Here is a 15,460-nt window from a genome sequence, read left to right on the forward strand (position 1 = left end):
AAAGCAGCAGAAGTGGTAAACAGCCATTTTCTGCATGTAAATCGCCCTATTTGAACAAATTTGGTTTTAGCTGTGGCTGAAAAAGGTGTTCTTACAACTGCAGACATTTTGTCTCAAATCCCTTTTCTTCACTCTCAATATCCCCATCTCTCTCCACTCTACCATCCTCTTCTCTGCTGCTTTGATATCCACATTTCCCCTCTAGGATCCATAACATTTACAGTAGATTCTCTCCATTTTTCAGCAGCAAGTGAGATTATTCATTGTGCCTCCTTTCTAAATACTATAATCCTCCCTACATAAAGATTGAATTAAAATTCTATGGTGGATTAAGTTTTTTTTTTTCACTCAAAGACATTTTGTACAGCTAGTGTATGCAGCCCTTTCATAATGTAAATGAACAGGGGGGCCTCCAGTGGTGTCTCCATTCAGTTCCAAACACAATCCAGTGCCTGCACTTCCTGCTCACTCTGCCAAATCACATCAGCACATCTACCTGTTTCCATACCACTGTATGTATATATATGTCTCTCTTTCCAGCTGTTACATTATGTTATCCATTTTATTTAAAGGCTCTTTGTGCTCACAGGTGGCTGCATTGCTTTATCATGACTAATAGTAAGACATGTGCAATTCAGGCTCTGTCACGCGGGCCTGCAGGCTGTGATTGTGCCACTTGTCTACACTGTTTATCTGTGCAGGGTCACAGGATCCTGCTCTAATAATCAACAGAAAATTAATTTCATCCTCTTTTGTCCTTTATGAAATAATTAATTAATCTGGATCTTATGATAACCCAAACATAAATGTAGACAACTTGATTTGACTATATTTCTGATACTGTCTTAAAAGGTTGCATGTAGCAGAAAGGTAGATTTCCATGTTTCAATGTTTTTCATTCACTGATTGATTGATATTGATTGATAAAGCAGGTCTAGGCTCATACCTACTGCCTAACAGCCATGCTCTAAGCCCCGCCCCCCTGGAGCCCCCGCCTGCATAGCGTCACAAGATTTGTTTTCTCTGCAGTGCTCGTTTAAAATCTCAATTATATTTTTCCTTGATCACACAGAACGCAGTGAGCCAGGAAAGAAAGTTCAGAGCCTCTCTACCTCTCCTCTTTCTCACTAGAGTTCCAGAGAGAGATGGCTTTTGGTTCTTAAAAGTACAAATAGCTGACATCTTATTATGGATGTAAACACTTCAGATAAACACTGGAAAAGTGTAAAATATGGAGCCTTCAAATATCTGAAATTGAATAGATATCTGCATTAAGTGATGAACGGTCAGTCAGTGGAAAGTATTTCTACAATTTGAAAACAACAAACAGTTGAGCTTTACTCAGTCAGTTGCTGTAGTAATTACACTCCATCCTGAATGCCTTCCACAGTATATAGCACTTCACTTTTTAAAAATGTCTTTGCACACGTTCAGAGCGACTTCTTATGCGCATGCCTTTGTGTCTTGAGATGTATCATCTCTTCACCATCCCCAGGCTGTTCTGAGGTCACTGCGGCAGCAGAAAGCGAAGGATGACTGCGGGCGACATTTTGGACGCCTTTGATGTAGAAAGATTGAAATAGAAGCTGCGTCGTGATAATCCGCCCTGCAGCAATCACCACTGGGATACATCGTACATGACAGGAACAAGGGCTGGTTTCACACCTCTGCAAGCGCCACGACAGGAATTTTCAGATTTTCCTGGCCCAACTTGCAGCCTGCTAATGAAGCTAAGACAGAAAATAATAGAACATTACAGCACAGCCCTTACAGTATGCCTCCTGAGACCCAGAAAAAAAACAATTCTGATTTTGATTTTTTGATTTTTTTTACATTAATTAAGTGTTGGGGTGGTAAAGAACAAATTGCAAGGAAAAAAATACGAAAATTGAATTTCATTTTAATTTTACAACATGTGCACTGTAGTGGACAACAGGACTATATAACGTGCAATATTTTGATGCTTATAATGTACATGGAGAGACTAGAATTATCTTGTAAAGTACAGTAATATATCAAAAAAACTAATGTCAACTATGGGGTTTTCATTATTTTTTATCAACTACATTATCATTGTGATTTCATCATTAGACATTCTTCCTGAGATGGTATTTCATTGATCATTTAGACGTTTTAGAGCAAAAGAGAAACAGGCTGCTTCTTATGCTCCTATGCTTAATACCTTAACAAAAAGCTTGTTGTCCATCCATGAACAGTTTCCATTGATTAATCATTATTAAGAGTCAAGAATAAAATCATGGGATCTGTTTTCTGGAGCATATTTCTATAGCCATTCATTCTGCACTGATTTAAAACCGCAAAATCCTATGTTTTGGTTTTGGCCCATAGAAGCCGATGGTGCACCTCATCAGCTCTGTGTCTTGATCTCCCTCATCTGGCTCTTCCTCATCTGGACTTTTACACTCTACAGGGTCATCATCTTTCCTTTGACTCTCATCCTCCAATAAATCTATTTCTGAATCTCCCCCAATGATTTTGTAAATAATTCACTCAGCCTCTGTCAAAAACTGTCCCTGAAAAACATGTGACCGAAACACAAGTAGGCTACAGAGTCCCGATGTCCACTACAGTGTACATTAGTAAAATTAGCTTTTTTTCATGTGAAAAGTAAACAATCCAGTTCTGAAAAATCACTTAAATATTGCTGAGATAGGACTCAAAATACTTAAAACGGTCTTAAAATATCATGCTCACATTTACTCTTTCCCATAAAATGTGCTTGTTATCGGCCATTTTTAAAAGAGAGACCCAGGAAGTTTGTAAGGTCACACCCCCACACACAAGATATCATTGTAAAGGGCCAGTTGTCCTCTGTAGTGAACAACAGGATAACATATTGATAACATATAAGAGAAATGAGCTTGAATGTGATGTGCACTACAGTGTACAAAAATACATTGCTGGGTCTCAGGACCACAAACAAATACTTGTGTGACACGCACCTACGTAAAGACATGCTTTTGTCATGAGCTGATTTCTTCCTGTTGCTGCTTAGCAACCTATGTAATATATAAGGCTTCTGATAGGTAGGGAAAAGGTGTGGGATAAGATCTGTGACATCCCTGCGTAGGTGCCTGAGGTAGCAGGTGATTACCTGCGTCTGATGTGAGTTTCTCAGGATAATCTGTGGGGCGGACAGAAACTGTCCCCACAGGCTTGAAATCCAAAAAGCCACAAAGGTTGTTTAATATATAGCCATGTCCGCGGTCCTAAGGTTTTGCTGTCACTCTCATATACGCGCGCGTGCACGCACACAGCAGGACTCTACTTGACACGAGGAAGGAGGCTGAGTAACTGAGTAATTCCAGCTGTTGTGAGGGCTGCAGGACTCAGATTGTATGAGTCAGTCACAGAGGAGCTTTAATCAAAAGGGGCCATCTGCGGGACTTCCCTGAAGGAAAAGAGAATAAAGTCTGATTGCAGAGCCACAAGGCTTCTAACACCTCTCAACCAGGGCTGAGTCACAGAGAAGGAGTCGGGCCAATCTCGCCGTCAACCCAAAAGACACAAATCAGCCCACATGGTGTCCTGGAACAGAGGCCGGTCCGTGTTGTCCGTCAGGAGAAGTGCGGTTACGCCTGTGGTGGAAACACTAAAAGAGCCTCTGACATCTGCCGTGTTATGCCAGATTGTCCACAGGTGATGGATCGAATTACACGGCGCATTGTGGCATCAGAAAGAAGCGGTATTGGCTGTCACTCTAGATGAAGGGCACAGCAGCTGTTGGAATGAAACATTCTGAAAATGGCCTGTTTTTGTGAAGTAACTTAGGAAATGTGATGCCAAAAAAAAAGCTCCTCTTTCTGTAATGCATCTCCTGTATGGAACCACAATCCACCCCACCTTCTCTTTTATGGTAGCATGCGTTGTTTATTTTGCAGGACGAATCACCAGTGATTGCAGAAATGTGCTCTGGGTAAACATGACAGATGTGGGCTAGGTGAAAGAAAAACTTATCCTGGAAACTAAAGTGTTTCAGTTAGACTGAAACAATGTGTGAATGTTTGATGGATGAGGTTGTGGCCGGCCTGGCTCTTTGTTTTCTTTTGTTTCGTTTTTTTGTCTTTCACAAGCTGTGTCACAAGAGCCAGCACATTTCTGACAGCAGATCATCTCAAGGGGAAGGGTCGCCCAGTTTTGAAGCTTTCACAACATGTCAGTGTTGACGAGGCTAAAACAAAGTACAATATGTCATCTCTAATGGAAAAAGCATGTGTACCTCTCCAGCTGGTTGGGCCAGATGCAGGTGGGAGAGTGGCTTAAACCCTGTTGTGTCAATGAGGTTTCCCTTTTAATTTACAGGTGTGGGAAGTGGTGATAAAGCACAAATCTTCTAGGTGTCAAAATGACTCGAAGGCCTTGTCTGGGATCATTTAGTGCTACATATCCTTTCTCTGACGTTCAGTGACCCGTTTTCAGGTTTTAAATGCATACAAGTACCACATAAATTTGTTTATAGCATCAAGGCTTTTTGACTTTGCCAGGAACTTCAATTTAAACAAAATAAAACAAAACAAAAAAAATGTCACAAAATTCTAAACTGCTCTGGTTACAATTATGACATTTGTGGTGTTAGGGTCAATTTTGACCCGGTTATAATGATAAGAACAATAATGAGAGTTGAAACTGAAATCATAAGTGCAAAACCAACCTTTTCATGGATAAGGAAGCCTAACAATGTAACCAAGAGATGAGAAACAAATGGGATGATAAATAATAGTTTTAGTGTGTTTTACAGCTGATTTAAGACTTGGGTCAAAACTGACCCTAACAACATAGATGGTAGCAGAAAGCTGACAAGAGGAAGGTTCAATTGAAGCCAAGGGGCATACTGACAAAAAAGGCCCAGGGGCCCACACCAAAAAATATTAAAACCAATATTTTCATGGATCAGGAGCCTAACAATGTAACCAAGGGAAGAAAAACAAATTGGATGAAAAAAAATGTTTTTAGTGTATTTTACAGCTGATTTAAAACACGGGTCAAAACTGACCCGAACACCATAGATGGCAGTAGAAAGCTAACACAAGACAAAGGATATATAAAGCCTTATCGCAACAAATCTTAGTCTTTTTTATTTTATAAATGCTCAATACAGAGGTGTTTCAAAGGAATTTCAAATAAGTAATAATAAAAATATAAAATTCCAAATTTGATGAATGTACTGTACATAGGGGTGAATTTATGAGGAGTGAGAGGTAATGAAGAGAAGTGGGTTAGCTCAGTGCTATAATCCAGTTTGCTTTTCTCCTCTCGTGTCAGTTGAAAATGTTTTCTTACGCCCATGGCAAGTGGGAGACTAATTAACATGAAAAATTTATTGCATATCTAATGACAACAAGTTGAACTCACCGAGGGATCAGAATAGGCTCATCTAAAATTCAGACTTAATTGTAAAAGTCCAAAAGTGTTTAGACAAACAAACACTTATTAAACGTTTTTAAATGTTTAATTCCCCCACTGTTGTCTGGGCTCGGCTACTTCTACTTCTGCTAAATCGTCTGCAGTGACCAAAGTACAGCGTATCAGCAAGAGGAAGATGGAGAGAGGGATAGACAAAGGTTCCCATACTTCTGGGAGAAATGATAATTTGATTATTGCGAGCACTTGTCTGGCGCTGGTGTTTGACTTGGCAGGACTCGGCCTCCCAGTTAATAGCAGCACTTACAAATCCTCATGCTTCACACAGACCCTCCAACAAAAACACACAGAGCAGAGAAGACGGTGTAAATCTGACCTTTTTGGTGCTGGTTCGGGGTCTGTAGTGGGTTTAGCTTTGCAGAGACCTCTAGACATCAAGCGCAGCGACCCCTCCGATGTTGTGTTTCTCCACTTGAGTGTGGTTGATGGTTGTCGGTCAGACAGTTCAGAGGGCAAAGAGCAAACCACATTCATGGGGTTTGGCTTTTAGATTCAGTTTTGAATCGCTGTACCTACCTCTGCTGGACACTCCAGTACACTCACTTCTACGGTACATTAGATGATATTAGTAAAATCATTTGGTTTTGAACTGTAACAGCAGTGAGTAATTAGACAGATAACTTTTACTGGAGGTAAACTAGTTGTAACTGGGCTGTCAACTTAGCTCTCAAGTCCCCTTTGCTTTTCAAAGACCCTCCATAATGCATGACTCCTTCTGAAGCAGTGCCAGGACAGTAAACACCCTGCACTATCTCTCATCATACACTTTTTAGACTGAGATAAGTTAATAATTACATGAATGTCTTTTTTATGGCACAGTTCAAGCAAGTACATCATAAATAATGTTCCCAAACTGGGCAGCCATGTTTGTCATGTGCTGTGGTTACTGCTTTGGTCACATTTCTGCAGTTTTGCCCATCAATCTTATCAGTGATATCAATGCTGCACTGAGTGAGAGCTGTGATGGGTGAACCCAGTGAGGTGAATATAAAGGAGCCGGCTGTAAACAAAGCAGAGGTTAGCCAAACGCACTTGGACAAGGAGCCAGATGGTACGAGTGAAGCTGCATGTTGGAAGCAGCCCAGGCCAAGTCCCTGGCTTAACTTTCCTGATAAAGACTTTCTTTGGTTGCTCTTTTGGTTTCACCTCCAAATAAAGGTACAGTAATTGAATTAGAGCTGAAACAAGTGACTGATCAATCAGTCAACAACTGTTAAAGACTGAACTAATCATTTCAGTCAGTTTCTAAACAAAACTGTCATTTAATTTGAATGTTTTAAAGTTTTAGAATCATAGTAAGTAAAATAAATGACTATGGCGTTTACACAGTTCCAAGATTACATTACGGGGGCGGCACGGTGGCACAGTGGTTAGCACTGTTGCCTCACAGCAAGAAGGTCCTGGGTTCGAATCCCCGGCCGCCCAGGTCCTTTCTGTGTGGAGTTTGCATGTTCTCCCCGTGTCTGCGTGGGTTTCCTCCGGGTGCTCCGGTTTCCCCCACCACTAAAAACATGTCGGCTAGGTTAATCCTCCAGCCAGTGCCCCTGACCAAAGGCACTGGCTCATAATCTGGAGTTGGTCCCCGGGCGCTGCACCGCGGCTGCCCACTGCTCCTCAGGGATGGGTTAAATGCAGAGAAAGAATTTCACTGTACTAGCTGTATATGTGACAAATAAAGTACCTTTACCTTTACCTTTACCTTTAAATCATTAGTTGCCAAAACATTGTTCTCACTGCTTTCAATAATAACAATAATCTTTAGTGTCAGCCTACATTTAGATAATGCGTCCAATCTCTGGTTGTTCAGCTGTCCAGTTGGATTTCAATCAGGCTTTGTTAACAAATTTCAGTAATAACTTTGGTGAAAGCAATGTTGTAAAACTAAAAGACATGAATATAAATTTATACAAATTTATACAAATTTTGAAAAAACATAATAACACATAATGTTATAAAACTCAGACAGACAGACAGACAGACAGACAGACAGACAGTCTTCATCCCAGGCTGGGAAATTATTGTGATAGCATTCACATTAGTGCAATAGAAAATAAGTGCAATTGCTGCAATAGAAAACAAGATATATAGCAAAAGCCTATATCCATTAAAAATATCCATAAATAGATGAATAAATAGATAAATAAATAATGGTGTAATGCTGTAAGAACTGTGCCAAAAACCTAGAGTTCAGTGTGTTCTCTATTGGACAAAGATTATATAGTTATAAACCCTTGTTGCATTTGGCAAGAAGGATATTTTATAATGGTCCCTGTAAATCCCTATAGTTCCAATTCATAATATACAGTATATCAAGGCACACAAGTTCAAGATCTTACTTTATTCTTGAGAGAAAGCCAACAGTTCTCACAAGGAGAAAGCACTTCTTGGAGTCTACAAGATCAACATTATCGCTTTATACAGTGGTTTACATGTAAGCATATTAATACATCCACATGATGTAGTGTATTTGAACATCCAGTAAATGTCCAATATTTCCACAGGAGAGTCATCTGAATGCTCCACTGTGTTTAGGACCTAGTGACTGACTGTCTGCTGTATTGTGCTGAGCCAGTAGTGTATATTATTTATTGAAAAACGCCTCCTGCTGCACACACTATACACAGTGACTTGACCTACTGCTAATATGAAAACCGAAGTAGTGCAGCTTTAAGTCTTGTACCAGTTTTCTATAAATATGAATGATTGAAAGGGATTGATGTGCGTGTGCTGAGAGTGTTAGCCCTCTCCCAGTAATAAATTAGCCTATTATCACCCTTCCTCATGCTCGAGCACAAGAATAAAATAGGCGGCTTTAATATAAGAACCTTATGATGGAGGTTATTAACACTGAGGTGCTGGCATGCTGATTGGCAGAGAAGGGGCGGCACATTTTGAATTATGGCGATGACCTAAGGGACAGGGCTTTTGTGACTTAGTGTGTGTTTTGCCTGACTCTTTGTTATGGCCATGTGTCGCCCTGGGAGCCTGCTGCTCTTTCCAAAAGCCCCGGGTTCAAAGCTGCCCAGCCTGATCAGGGACTAGGGATTGGGCCTGTGCCAGGGAATAAAGAACATCCCAAACATCTAGCACAAAGACCCTCTGACTCAATCTCTCTCCCCTACAATCCCTCTCTCTCTCTCTTTCTCTCTCTCTGTCAGTTGTTTTATATCTTGGTCTCTTCAGTCTTCGTGTCTTAATCCCTCAGTCAGTCACTGACGCGTACGCTGCCTCTGTCTCCCTCAACGAACCAACGTTTATCTGTTCATGGCAAAACCTCCCTGGATATCCAGCTCTACCTTCTTCCCTCAATCAGATGATCCGAGCTGACCAGTTCCCTTTACATCTTATATTCATCTCATGTCCTCTTATCCACTCTCCTCTTCTCTCCTCCTTTTCTCTCCTCTCCTCTCCTCTCCTCTCCTCTCCTCTCCTCTCCCCTCCTCTCCTCTCCTCTCCCCTCCTCTCCTCTCCTCTCCTCTCCCTCCTCCTGTCTCTCTTTCAATTCTCAATAAGAGTTCTCTTCACATGTCTCCTCTCGGCTCCAGCTCTCTCTTCACCTTTGCTGACATCAGATGAAACCCTCTAGAGAGTATGGATAAAGATAAAACCCTGTGTGCTTGAGGTAGAGTAAATCCCTCCCACCACCACCCCACCCCCCTACTTCGACAACACTGGCTCAAACCCCTGGCACGTTCCATCTGCTCAGGCTAGCAAAGCCATTAAGCCAGCCTCTCCCTCTATCCACCCCCCCACCCTCACCCCCCCTGCACAGCATTAGCTAACCTGCTTTGTGCTGTTCCCTAATCAAAAACATTTACAGTGTGAGCCAAAGCCTACGTGGGCCAAAATAGGTACACTGCCCTCCTCCCTCCCACTACCTGCCACTCTCGTGCACCTATTTACGCTGGATTAGCCCAACAGGTGCTTCATTATTCTGATTGAATATGCTCCAATAAGGAACTGAGAAAACAATGCAGTGCACACACACACACACACACACACACACACACACACACACACACACACACACACACACACACCCCTCCTGCATGAATTAATTAATGGTTTAGCCCAACAGGTGCTACATTTGATTTGAAATTCAATCAGAATGAGGAATCAGGTGACGTATGCCCCCCACCTAACCCCCACCTCTCCTCAACCCCTCCAGGCTCACAGTGTCAGCAGCTGCATCTTGCATGGCCCCATTACAAAAAAAAAAAAAAAAGCAAAGCAAGCAAACACACTTAGCACAAACAGACACACAAACACACACAAGAACGGCTTAACGCTGCTGTGAAAGTGCAAAAAAACATCCTGGCCAATGGGACAGAGCATCTGTGACTGGTGGATTTGAAAGGGACCAATAGGACAAAGGGACTGTATCAACTAAAAAAAACGCAGGTGCACCACAATTAGCGGGAAGCAGCTGGTGAGGTCACAAACGGACGCATGCAGATACACACATACACACTGAGTGCACACACACAAGCTTCTTCTTTTTTTTTTTTTTTTTTTCAAATGCACTGTAAATGCTCCACACTCCTTTCATTCCTCCGAGCTAACAACGAGCATTAGGAGCACATACAGTTCAGCTGCGGCCCCCCATCTCACCAGCCTTTGATGAATGAAGAAGCAAAAAGAAGAATACATGGCACACAAGCCAATATAGGTTTGAAATGACTCCTCTTTGAAAAGTGAGAGAGGCAGAGGAAGAGAGAGAGGATATAAAAAGGAATATAAACCCTCAGAGAAGCCTTTTGAAAATCGCTGATAAAAGACTATATTTTTTAGAGGAATCAATTTACCGTGTGTATGAGTTTGTGTTCACACATTCTGCATTTGAGTTAGAGTCGGACTGACAGAGAGAGAGAGAGGAAGATGATTTGTGGCTCTTTGGAAGGCTCCGTCGAACTCCTTTCAACATAAATCCAGCCATTGTCACAGGCAGCCATCCTTTCCTTCCCGGCTTTACCTCTCCTCTCTGTTCCTGCTCCATCCGCTGTTATCCCCCCCGAAGACATGTCATCATCCTCTCTGCAGCTCCAGTCCTCCCTGCATGTCCCGGAGGTCTTGCAACAAAGTCGGTCCCGGCGTAATCCAATTTTGGATGGGGAGTGATGGGCAGCGGAGAAATGGCCGGTTCTGGAAGGCACACACACACAATTTCATTCGGTGATGTCATTCAAATCCCTCAATAATTCAGGACGAGCGGGTCGCTGGCGGTTTGGCATAGCAATCGGTTTGTGGTTGAGCAGTTAGCATGACTGCTTCGCATTCAACGGGCAAAGCAAAGGCCTTCCCCAGTCATCCGAGAGCCACATTTAGGCCTTGAGCCACATTAAGGTTTCTCTGCTTCATTAGAGGCCTTCCCTCAGCAAATGGCTGAGGAAATGCCATAAAGTCAGGAAATGGACTACATGGCAGATTGAGCTGTTAAATTACAACTTAAGTTCGTTCCCACAGCCTGTCCCCGGAGTTCTGGTTGAGGGTTTTGCGGAGGCCAAGAGTCCGTCAGGGGGATTCAACAACACAAGCAAATAGGAGATGAAATCCGAGTTGGCATGCTAGTCGTTCTCAGCTAGCCTGGGGACTCACTGTTAACTGCTGCACACTTCTGAGCAGAGAGGTGTTTAATGGTTGATTAGCAGTCTCTGGGAGCTACTGTAGCTCATACACCAAAGGCATTGTCCTCCCCACTTTTATGCCTCTCTGAAAAATCAATTAGCACAATTACAGAGCCCTAAGTTCCATTAAACATTAATCACAAAGTGGCACATTGTGGGTTAGCAGCTAACGTTAATTGATGGCTGACATCACTTTGAGGCAGCGGCGATACTATCTGAGCTTTACAGTGTACGAGGGCTCATCAGACAGCATCGCACTGATGATGCAGAAAATCAGACATGTCACTCTCAGGAGATCAGACACAGAGGAGATCGCTGTCGTCTCCAGTTCAGATCAACACATTTGCAGCACGGTACTTGATGTCAGCCGCCGTCTTTGAAGATGACTGAGGTATACAACTTCATAGAGGTTGATATAGTTAAAGGCCTCCTGAAATGGAAAATATATTTCCCTGGGCTTTAATCCTCTATCCCCATGTTAATTGTTATCTCTCGAGTTTTGCCAAATTTGTGTCAAAAAAAGTTTTATTATCTGAGTATTCTTACATCAAATCGTATTTTCTCTTCCTGTTAAATGATTTCAAATGTTTGGTGGCTCATAAAGTAGTGCTCCTAATTTTCATCCAGTTAAAATTGTTTGCGTTCCTCCCCAAAACTATAAATCTGCTCTTCATCTGCTGTTTCATGACGTCTTTAAGATCTTGAATACTGGAATGGGTTATACATTTTGAGGTTTTTTTTTTGATTATCGCGTTACTAGTTTTTTGGTACCAACCAAAAATGTTTCTGTAGCACCAAGTATCGGAAACTATCACAGAGAAAGCCTTTGGTTCTGGAAGGATGTTAACACTCCTCCAAGATAGTACTAAAAAATATAGGCTATATATCAATGAACTTTGGTCCTTGTTAGGTTTGTTGTTGTTTTTGGAGGTGAAATACGTGCTATAGTTCCCGAATTCATCCAAAAGTGCCCCAAAATCCAAAAATGAACTGATCCTAGATGAAAACTATATTGTCATCTTTAGCCTCTGCACTGCAGCAATGGCTTCTATAACAGAAATGAAACTGTAGAGGTCACTAACTTGTTATGTTTATGTATGCAAGCTTGTACCTTTGACAAATGAATGTATGTGACTCAAAATGAGGTGATTTCAGTGGCAGTGTTCATTATCATGCAAAAGCAGAGCAACACTGTGAACAACTGAATTTTAAATGGAAGCTCAAAACTCCTAGAATATCTTGCTTCTGCTGATATACGGTCTCACTAGTGATGTATAGATCTACCTGAAGTATGTTTTTAAAAGATGGACAATGCATCTTCACTTCCTCCCACTGAAACAAATGAAACCATGATGATATGAGTGGGGCCTCCTCCACCAGTGGCTTGATTTAGAGGCAGAGAGCTGTTAGTATCAAGGTCCCACTCATAACACACTCAACCTTACTGTAAGTCATTCATAGCTCTCAGATCATGACTGTTCATTCTTATTCTATAGAATTTAATGCATTGCAACTAATTGAAACCAAAGTTGTAAGAAAAGTAGGATCGATTCCCGGGCCTTAGGCCTTTATCAGTTTAGCTTACATGTTCTCCCTGTGCCTATTTGTTCTCTCCAGTTTCTCTGACTTCCTCCCACACTCCAAAGACATGCACATCAGGTTGATCTGTGACTGTATCACCAATAGGTGTGAATGTGGGTGTGTGTGCATTGTTCATCTTCATCTCTGTGTCAGCCCTGTGATGGATGGATGGATGGATGGATGGATGGATGGATGGATGGATGGATGGATGGATGGATGGATGGATGGATGGATGGATGGATGGATGGATGGCCTCCCCACTAGGCCACACCCACCCGTGGTGAAACAAGACTGAAACTTCCATCCAGAGTGGAATAGACATCCGGTGTTAACTTACTCTTCAAACTGGTTGAACGTTAATTACTGAAAGACATCTTGTTGTAGTTGTTCTAGTTGAAGTCACTACTCCCCATTATAAGTTTTCATAAACATACTGCTAGTAGGCTTGCTCTTTGATCAAAGTGCAGTATATATTATCTGTGTCTTCTCCCTCATTTTCCATTGTCAATGCAGAATTTCTTTTTTTTCCTTTTGAACCCTGGCCTGGAACACTGGTTCATTTCGGTTTGTTTTTTGTTTTTTAGTTTGCAACATTCTAGAAAATTGACTCCTTGTGCTAAATATTGACCACCTTGGTATCAATCCTGGTATGAAATCGATCCCTTGATAAAACACAAATCTCACCATATACCTCTACCACGTCACCACTATTACTTAACAACACAATCCAGCTCAGAGTATGTTGAGGAACGAAATGCAAACGTCACAACAGTCCTACTGTATCTCAGCCAGCAAACTGTCTCTTCACTTTAGAGCAGCCATGAATCTATCTCCATTTGGCCTGTGAGCTGTGGGAGGGCTTCATAAGAGGCTTGGCTGCTCTGTTTTCACTTGCTGCAGTTTGCAGTCAGTCAGTATAGTGAGCAGCCTGTCCCGCAGTCCTGGTAATTGAAGCTAAGAGGTTTATCTGGAGTCAGGCTACCAGGTTGTGGTCAGATAGAGAGGCCTGTAGCTGACCGGCACTGGAGAAACTCTCCAGAGACGGCTGGTCGCTGTCTTTCATCTTCCATCGCCCCCCCTCCTCCACCACTCCACCACTCCTCCACCTCTTCATTCGACTGAGGAGGGTCTCTCAGTGTGTGTAGCCTATACGTCACACACAAAACAAGCCAAACGCCAGCCCACACAGAGTAACAGAGGAGGTCTCTCTGGATGCCAGGCTAATTTTACACCCATGCCGCACCAGACCAGGAGGGGTTGGAGGGGGCAGGGAGGGAGGGGGAGGGAGGGAGGGGGAGGGCACATTTAGAGGTGTTATTTGGAACAGCTGTGTCGAAGCGTAGGATGAGACAGTACGCAACCTGAGGGCAGCTTATCAGAGGTGGAGTTATTTGTGTATTTGTGTGCATGTGACCTGTATTCCTGCTACTGAAGACACTGTGCAGACATCAGTGGTTATGTACAGTAATACTATGGTGTACAAGACAGCAACACACACACACACACACATACACATACACATGTATCCATAGAGATACTGTAGGCTACAGCATGTATTGAAAGCAGCCATAGGTACGTTTTTTTATATTCCTACTTTTAATACTATACATACACACACAAGAAAAATGAAACAATTACATATTCATATACTACAAAATACAAATACATTTAACCCGTATTTCCTTCAGGAAATGCATTCTCTAGTTTCATGTTGCCCCTCATTTTGTACATTAAATATTCCATTTGGTGTATCTATTGAACTGTGTCTTTCCATCTGTCTATTGTGGCAGATGTTTTTTTGTTTTTTTTTATCTGTGTCTTGTAATTTGTTTTAAAGCAGTTTTATGCAGCATTCTATTGGCAAGTTTTGCTATTGCTACATAGGATATATAGCTTTTTTTACAGCTTCATGTGACAGTTTGGGTTCAGAGGATGTTGTCATGATGCTGTGTAAAGCCCTTTGAGACAAACTGTTTGTAAAATATTGGCTATACAAATAAACCTGCCTTCCCTTCAGCCATTAGCCGGAGGGTTAGAATGCTAACCATCTAGAAGACAAGAAAATGTTGTTGAGGAAAGGAATCATATTTGATGCAGACTCTGAGTAGCTGCTTTGAATTTAATTTCAGAAACCTGGTATCTCTCCTCTTACTCAGGTCAATTAAATTCAGATTCCTTCCACTCAGTGTCCTGTCTGACCGTGAGTGTGAGGTGAAGATTGTGGCCAGTATGTTAAGATATATATAATTCAATAATGAAATGAGAATAAAACAAAACAAAAAATATTAATATTGAGAAGGAGCATCACAACATTTCATAGGTACAATAAGCTCTTTCCTCTGTAGCCATGGGTTCACAGGGTGAACTCTCTCTGTGAGTCTGTATCTGGTCAGGATCTGTCTCTGCTTTGTATCTTGACAATGAAGAGACACTCTGCTGGTTTATATTTATGGTTGACAGCCAGATAGCAATTAAGTTTGTTTTGACTTGTAATTCGATTCATCCAGTGTTCCAGGCAGGTTCTAGGCATCGTTTCTTAATTTAATCATTCGGTTTAGTCTGATTAGTGGTTGGAAAGCAGCGCTGCTCTGATGTTCAGCTGTGTTGGGTGATATTTGAACAGTAAGTCTTAGGAACAGGAATCCTATTGTGGGTTCAATTCCTGGGTTTATTGTGCCTGAAATCTCAGTCAGCGATGTAACCAAAATTGTTCTTTTTTAAATGTTAAGAATTAGTGGCAAACAGCCTGGCTCAGCTCTCAAAGCATTGTGGGAGATCTGGGCTTTTTATAAGGTGACTGCCAGGTCCCAGTT

The 15,460-nt window shown here is 41.9% G+C and overlaps 1 protein-coding gene and 1 long non-coding RNA gene across 3 annotated transcripts in view; one reads left to right on the forward strand and one right to left on the reverse strand.

The window, feature by feature from the left end:
* The window catches only part of LOC146991054 (uncharacterized), a 607,823-nt gene extending 600,699 nt beyond the window's left edge, over positions 1-7,124 (reverse strand). The window contains exon 1 of the long non-coding RNA XR_015037472.1: positions 6,784-7,124. This is a non-coding gene — a long non-coding RNA (uncharacterized LOC146991054). The remainder of the gene's footprint in view (positions 1-6,783) is intronic.
* The window catches only part of neurl1aa (neuralized E3 ubiquitin protein ligase 1Aa), an 82,929-nt gene that overhangs the window by 47,133 nt on the left and 20,336 nt on the right, over positions 1-15,460 (forward strand). The gene's annotated exons all lie outside the window — the stretch shown is intronic.

This window comes from Trachurus japonicus, chromosome 1 (assembly GCF_045865225.1).
Source record: "Trachurus japonicus isolate A0001 chromosome 1, Traja_1.0".
Lineage (NCBI taxonomy): Eukaryota > Metazoa > Chordata > Actinopteri > Carangiformes > Carangidae > Trachurus > Trachurus japonicus.